We start from the raw sequence: 6,956 nt of genomic DNA, 5'->3' as shown, positions 1-6,956 counted from the left end.
TTTATTTAATGTTAAAATAATATATATTGATATCGAAAAATTAATAGTAAAATATAAAAAAATTGTTAACGAAAATTTTGGTAAAATTATAACTTAATAATTAAAAAATTATTGAAGGGTATCTTAGAAAAAAATAATTTAATCATTAAAAAATTAAAAATCAATTAAAATAATATTAAAAATAATTACACGTCTTCAACTATCCTCCATAAACACAAATGGTGGGGACTAGGGAACAATAATTAAATGTAAATTAAATGTCAAAATCAAGCAATAAACCTCCATTGGTATATTTCCATAACTATAAAATCTGAGCTGAGAATGAATGTGATGGCTTCAAACTATAAATCCCACCAACAAATGGAATTGTTTACCTTCCAATGGCCTTCTAACATGCTAACCATGGTGAGATTCCAAACATAGTTGCTGCAGTTGGAATTAACAAAAAATTTTTTGTCTTATACAATTTTTTGTTATGCAGTCACATTTCTATTGCATGTATTTTGGCTATTTAAATCTCATATTTTGGAAAAATTACTCTTAAGTTAAATGATTCCAAATGAAGAAAATCTGATCACAAAACATTCATAATGTCATCAATTTTTTTGCACAACTAATACGACTCATGTATATAACATAAAGCTAAACGAAACAATAGTATTTTGGACAAAATTAGGGTAATAACATAAAACACTAGTTCTCGGAGTAGAATTAATGTTAATAATTTTCTACATTGTATTGGGATTGAATTATTTCTGGGTCATGGGTTGTTAATCCCAACAATTACAACTTAATTAAAAGCCCTTTACGCTCACAGTATATGGCAGGCCACTTGTTTCATTTACAAAATGGTTTAACCGTTTTAATAAAGAAAAAAATACGTTTTAATAAAGAAATTCGTAAAAAATAAATAAATCATTAATGTATCAGGAACGAAATATTTTGTTGTGTAGAAGAAGACTAGAAGAGTGATAACATATAAACCTATAGAGAGGATTTAGAAGTCTGACTGCATTTATTAGATAGGATTCACCAATCAAATCTGACCTACACACTACCCTTTTTGTTACTGTTCTTCTCACTTTTCCAATTTTCATCTATCCTCTCATTGTTTACCTTCGTACCTTTGGAAGAAAGAACTCATGGACGCAGGTAGGAGAAGACTTCCTCATGCACTAGGGCATATTGGGAGGAACAACGATGTTGTCCGCGTTATCAAACCGGCTGGGGAACCGTCACAACCACTGGTACGTTGTTCCATCCTCATTTGGTATTATCTCATCTTTATTTTACTATAGTTGATATCTCTTTTCCTTATCATTTTCCTTATTTTCCGATAGTTCACATGGCCACCTGTAATACTATCTGTTATGCTCTTTGTTAATATACCCATTTATGCAGCACATACCCTTCCCAAATGATCTCCTCCCGAAATCTAGCAAACATGTTTACCTAACAGTCTCCGACGGGGTGCATAGAACATACAAGATTGGATGTAGCGCGAACGTCTTGGGTGAGATCACACTCGAAAGGGGGTGGGAAAGGTTTTATTGTGACTACAAGCTTCGTCCTAATGACTTTCTGCTATTGAAGCACAAGGGCCTCGATGACTTTGATGTGCGTATCTTTGAATCACCTGGAGTGGAGAGGTCTTACGTTCCATCTGGAGGTGAATCCAGCAACAGAGGAACCCCCCAGGTTCCAAACACTCTTCCAAACACTCCTCCACTGCATCAGCCTCGAACGGGTTGCATCAATATTCCTAGGAGCGCGGCTGCGTCTGAGGTGGCACAGACATTTCACTCTGATCACCCATTCTTTGTAATGCACATCACAAGAAGGCTATTAGGTGTCCACTTCCTGATAAGTATAGTGCTATTAATGTTTGTATCTCCTTCCCTTTCGACTATATACACCTGTTACATTGGCAATGTTGGTCCACATTATCTGTGTTGTTTCTATGTTGGTGGTTATGTTGTAATTGTTAGGTTATGTCGAGTAGGCATTGTGCATGTCTGTGTTTTATGTTGGTGATTAACGCGCAATGTTTGATCTCTGTAATGCCTTTATTTTGTTGTTGAATTGCATGGTTTAGTAGATAATCACTGGATTGCATGACAATTGATGATAATGATATGACTAATGGCCGATTTATTATAATTGAACTCATGACCGTTGCCGTATTGGTCCACATTATCTAACTACTTCTCGTTGTCATATTTTGCCAGCCAAATGTACCACACTTTGGCCACGACGTTGGTGACAATGTCATGGTCACTCTGCGTGCAGGGGATATCTCTGTTCGAGCAGCCTACAGCCGATACGGGGGCAAGCGAAGAGGCAACTATGGCACCATCACAGGAGGCTGGGGGGAATTCTTGAAGCTGTGCAATATCAACGATGATCAATTGGCTATTTTTGAGATATCGAGGACTAACCCGGAGGTGGTGCTCTTGGTTCAGTTTGTTGATTATGAGTAACAAACCTTAGAATGATACAGATGTTGATGATGTTTTTTGGATTGCATGGTGTTGTTTCACAATCTTTTTTTTTGTCACATTGGAACGTTTTATAACTTGCACATGGCAATTAGTTACTTGTAAATGGCACACTGTATGACGTTGTTTGGTGTTTTTGAAGTACTTTCTTTATTATCTCATATTGCATACTAGAGTCTCATACAGCAGCATGCATGATCATGATGAATTTCCAAATTCAATATAAGGCATAAATTATGAAAGTCATAATACTGCATAAATTATGAAAGTCATAACACTCCATAACAGAGTCTCCTGCACATATATCTTTTATTTCAAATATAGAGTATAATGCATGATTTTGATGTTTTTGAAGTACTTCCTTTATTACCTCATATTGCGTCTTGATGATTTTGAGTTTCCAAATTCAATATTGCATACTAGAGTCTCATACAGTAGCATGCATGGTCATGGTAAATTTTCAAATTCAATATAAGGCATAAATTATGAAAGTCATAATGTTGCATGATGATGATGAATTTCCAAAGTTAACACTCCATAACAGAGTTTCCTACACGTACATTTTTTATTTCAAATATAGAGCATAATGCATGATCTTGTGAGAAACTAAATTTCTCAAACACCTACTGCATAAGGTTTGATAAATACTATGACAACTCTTTATACGACCCACCATATTATCCTTCCACTCAAATGAAATGTAAGCGGATTCAGTTGAAGTATGGATATGATATTTCTCCCTATGAGTCATAGTCCTCGGCCAATCCAAACTCTGTCGCACCGTTCCACGCCATCTAAAATAATACATTCCATTAGCCATGCACTAACAATCATAAATGAACTAAACATTCAACGAAACTAACGAGTAAAAGAATTTGTTAACATTGTTACCTCCTCGGATGAGTCACTGATCGTTCCAGTCTCGTCCTCACCCTCAGTACCAAAATATGATGCACCTTCTTGTGTATTCCTTCGGCTATTAGGGTTTAACTGGCAAGATAATCGATTATGGCCTATATGGTGACAAAGACTGCACCTCTTGACACCCTTCACCAATGTGTGGTTTGCGTCCTTTCTTTTCCACTTTGGACGCCGAGACATTTGTGGATCCCTCATGCACCCCTCTAATGTTGATGCTTTCCGAACTTCATTCCAATCTCCTAGATCACCACAACCTTTTTTTTTTCTTTAAGTCGTGATATCTCACAACGAACTTTATCCATCATGTCAATAAATTAAGCTTCATCTCCACATGGCAGAACACACATTTCCCTGCAAAGATCATTCAGCATCCAACGTGATCGTTGAATCCCAGCAAAACGGAGCTTTCTCCACAAATGCCCTTACTTTAGAGCGAGCATTCTTTGACCAATGATCAAGAACAAGACTGGCTGGTATATCACTCAACTGCACATGTATGAGCACTGCTACAATATGATCACACGGTATACCAAGAGACTCCATCCGCAAGCATGAGCACTTGAAAATATTACTATCACAATAGCGACCCACTTGCCACTCCTTACGAGCATTAATTGACCTTGACAAAGTGCATATATCACAAGTTTGGCTCAAAGTATGTGTCTGTACCTTCAGTGTACAAGTCTGGAAAAGCATCGGACTGAATAAGAAGAAAATCTCTTTTATGAGCTTGTTGGAAGCTGACATCTCTAGATCATGTAACAGACTCTACAGCACTACATCCCCAACCATAGATAGCATATCAGAGTGTGCTTTTCCAGACCTTCTTTGGGATATGCAACGCATAAACTGTTCAAAAAAGTTTCTCAAATTATGCTGAGCGTGGATAAATTTACCAAGCATTGAGTGCAACCCTTCGCATCTAGAGTTTGTACGAAAACCCCCAAAGAAGTGGCCACGTATATGTGTAGTTACCCACATATTTCTTCTGGAATAAAGGTCAGAAACCCATTAATTATTCAATAGACCGAGCGCATTAACCATATAATGTCAATGATCTTCAAACTCAGAAACCTCATAATCGAATAACATGCATTTTTTAAATTCAGAAGTAAAGGTGGGGTTGTTTAGGTTAGAAGTAGCATTCCTTAGCAGGTGCCACGCACACAAACAATAATAAGTGCCAGGAAACACCGTTTCGATTGCCTTTCTCATCACTCCATGCCATGTCCATCTATTATGTCACATCCAGGTGCTTTACCTTCATTGCGTCTAGGAACTGTTGAAGCAACTAAGTGTAAGTCTGCTCATTCTCATTTGCCACTAGCGCAGTAGCAAACACAATGGGTTGGTTATGGTGATTGACTCCAAAGAACACAACCAGTGGACATACTTATTCTTCTTATATGTCACATCAAATGCTACGACATCCCCAAACAAATGATAATCAAGCTGACTATAATTATTTGACCAAAACAGGTATACCATATGACCATCCTTGTCGGCCAAATACGCACATACATTCCTGGATTCTCTTGCGCTGTGGATTCCAAGAACTTAAGGCAAGACATCGCATTCCCACCTATGAGCCTCCGTTGCTTGCCTATCTGGTTATACATATCCCTCTTTAGAAAGGGAACATTTTGGAATCCCTCAGCAGTGTGCACAAAAATTCGAATAAATCTGTGGCGTTTTAATCCCAACTTTTAGCATCATGTTCATTTGTTCCACAACGACTGCATCCATTTCCCTATGCCCCGATAGCATACAGGTTAGTCTATCCTCTAAAAATTTGTGGTTGTAAACTTCCTGAAAGTACGATATTATCCATTTACCACTTTTTGAGTGCACGTGAACTCGCATCTCTGCCTCACAACCGCATCTAGTCTCCACCTTCGGCTTATGTTTCTATCGCAATCCGTCGTTAACAAACCCTATATCTCTTGAGCCCTGCCGAAAACACACAAATTCTTGTGTAACCTCATTCTTCACATTCCGTTGAATCTTATTCTTCCTCACAGCAAAACCATTCATTTTCGAATACAAACTATAAAACAAAAATGCAACTGATCGATCCGAAAAATGACACATCATAATCTCAGCGGTTATTTCTTTGAAATTAATACATCCAAGCTTTGCAATACCGTTGACGGCTCTCTTTTCCCAGTTGTCATAGAAATTGTCCCCAAAATAATGAAGTAAGTTTTAAAAAAATTAAATGTTCGTAATTATTTTAAAATAGATAATGAAATAAGTTTTAGATATTACTTATTTGACTTTTGAAAAATATCTTTTTAAAGTTCTAGTATTTATATTTGGTAAAGTTTTAAAATTGCCTTTAACATTTAAATTATCCTATTTAAGTTCGTCATATTTTAAAATTATCTCAATATTATCATGTTGCTTGTAATCTATTAACAAAGTTGACGATATAATAATATTGAGATGATTTTAAAATGTTAAGGACTTAAATAAAGCGAAAATATTAGGAAAAAAATGATACATTATTCTTAAAAGAATTACTCAATCAAGTAAAATGAAAGTAGATTTTAATAGAATAAATTGTATTACAAATTTAAGATTTTTATTTATTATCATGGAATGCTTGTAGAATAACTAGTAGATAAATTTCTAAAAAAAAAAAAGAACATGATACATATACAATAAAGTATAAATTATACATTTTTTTCTCTAATGTATCGAACTTTTTTAATGTTTATTTTAAATAAATTTATTTTTAATTTTAAAATAAATTTTAATTTTATCATTCAATAATATCATATTTTTTATGATTATTATTTAATTATTTTTAATTATATCTAAGTAAATTACTCATAATCATATTACTTTAATTCTAAATATTTTTTTTTAATTAAATTAAATATTAAAGAAGTTCAGTATATTAGAGATAAGAAGATATAATTCATACTTTATTTATATGTACCATGTTACTTTTTTTTCGAAAGTTTATCTATTAGTCATTCTACAAGTATGACTAAAAATTTTGAATTTATATGCAATTCAGTTCATTAAAATGTTCTTTCATGTTACTTAATTTGATAATTCTTCTAAAAGTAATATATCTTTTTTGTATCTAATGTTTTGTTCTATTTAAATCCGTAATGTTTTAAAATCATCTCAATGTTATCATACCGTCAATTCTACTAACAAATCACTAATGATAGAACAATATTAAAACGATTTTAAAATGTTAAGGATAACGTTGAGACATATCTCAAATGTTGAGGATAAAACGATAATTTACTCATTAAACTAAAAATAAATGATTTTCAACAAACACAAAAAAAATCAAAATTTTGTTTGGTAAAATAATTTTTTAAATTAAAAATCATAATAAACATAAATATAAGAATAAATTTGAATTTTATTAATATATGAGATTATGTATGTTAGATTTTTTAATTTTGATAAATATAAATTAACTTTAAAAATCATGATAATTTTTAAAAGTGTGCAAGTACATCCAGATAATTTCATTAAACCAAATTAATTCTAATTTGTTTAATATATTAATTA

The sequence above is a fragment of the Arachis ipaensis genome, chromosome B02, assembly GCF_000816755.2.
Source record: "Arachis ipaensis cultivar K30076 chromosome B02, Araip1.1, whole genome shotgun sequence".
NCBI lineage: Eukaryota > Viridiplantae > Streptophyta > Magnoliopsida > Fabales > Fabaceae > Arachis > Arachis ipaensis.
Note: the sequence above shows the minus strand (reverse complement) of the source record.